Here is a 1,714-nt window from a genome sequence, read left to right on the forward strand (position 1 = left end):
TGAGAGACGGGATCTCAAGGAGCAGGGTGTTGCAATCCTGGCGACACTCACGCATCATCTCTTGACTTCTTCCCATTGTGATATCAGCTGACCAAGTTACTTCACGTCTGACTGCGCCGTGTCCCCCATTGTTACTATGGCGATGTCTGTTATGTTACTATGGCGATGTCTGTTATGTTACTATGGCGATGTCTGTTAATTTCCTCTGTTCGTCTGAAAGTGGAATGGATGTCACCCGTGACATGTTTTAACCAAGGACACGTAGCTACCGCCTCTGCCGATTCATATTGTTCTCAAACACTGAGATTACCCTTGTTTGTTTACATCAATACACATCATTAAAGTGATTACATGCGAGATACAAGATCATCAACGTATGCCCGACTGCCCGTCTCGCGACACAGGACTTCTCAAAGATTCTCTAACGTCGGAGAAACTTGTTCTTCAGATCTATTCATTTCTCTCTCAGATACACTCCCTTTTAGGAATGTCGCCTTGTGAACTATGCTTCCACTTTTTAACGAGATGTTCTTGTCTGGTTCACTGTGAGAGATGTACCTGAAATTTTTGTATTTCAAATTTCTTGTTTTGTTATTTTTACTCAAAATTTAACCAGAAATTGGGTGTATTTTTCATTTTAAGACATCAGATTTCAGATAATTAGCCATTTCATAGATGTTACAAAATTAATTTACACTCCAGTTCATCAGGTCACCGAAGTCTTGGTCAGTTAAATACTGTTTCTGTAAATTTCGATCATATCATCTCAGTACATTTTGATATAATACATTGTAATGATTGGTGTAGACGTGACATGCATCTTAAAAAATTCATGTCTATAAGCCCGTATTTTGATTACTGGCGTATAAGCATGTTTGCTTGTATTGTTATGTATGAGGGTGATTAACATACATAAAAAGCTTGCCGAAGATAAGATTTCCTTTTATAGATAAGCCGGCTTCCTGTCTGTCTCGTTTTTTTTCTTTCCCCCCTTACAATTCGAAGACTGTGTATTAAGTCTTTCAGTTGATATTCATGTCACACACACACACACACACACACACACACACACACACACACACACACACACACATATATATATATATATATATATATATATATATATATATATATATATGTATGTATATATATATACATATATATATATATACATAGATATGTATATATATGTATATATATATATATATGTGTGTGTGTGTGTGTGTGTGTGTATAAACAATTTAAATGAATTGTTAGGAAAAAATAAACGGACAGAAAACAATTTATTTCCATAGGCAGCCGCCAGAACATAGTCAAAATCCCTACGCTTAAAATTATAGAACTCGAAGGTTGTTCCATCAAAACAAGCTCTTCAGTCAAAACTCTGGGAATACATATAGTTAGATACATGCCCTTTGACAACATTGACAACGTTGACAACATTTACAGGAAATATATCCACATTAGATAAAAAAATAAAATCCCTACGGAAACAAGAATCACTGTTGTACAAACACTATCCCGCATAATCATGCACCATTGCCTTATCATAATATAGGGTTCAACAAACAAAGCACATGAAATACAAAACCTCGCTGAAATAGTTGCAACAGGAAATGTAAATAAATTCGACCACATGACGCCACACACAAACTAAAATAAATGGTTAAAAGTCTGGCAAAATACAATTATGACGAGCAAGCTAATGGACAAA

General features: G+C 35.5%; 1 long non-coding RNA gene across 1 annotated transcript in view; it reads left to right on the plus strand.

The window, feature by feature from the left end:
* The window catches only part of LOC147467433 (uncharacterized), a 5,084-nt gene extending 4,071 nt beyond the window's left edge, over positions 1 to 1,013 (plus strand). The window contains exon 3 of the long non-coding RNA XR_015190627.1: positions 1 to 1,013. This exon is cut by the window's left edge and continues 13 nt beyond it. This is a non-coding gene — a long non-coding RNA (uncharacterized LOC147467433).
* The last annotated feature ends 701 nt before the right edge of the window (positions 1,014 to 1,714 follow it).

This window comes from Penaeus japonicus, unplaced genomic scaffold, assembly GCF_977035675.1.
Source record: "Penaeus japonicus unplaced genomic scaffold, GWHDUDI00000001_assembly GWHDUDI00000036, whole genome shotgun sequence".
NCBI lineage: Eukaryota > Metazoa > Arthropoda > Malacostraca > Decapoda > Penaeidae > Penaeus > Penaeus japonicus.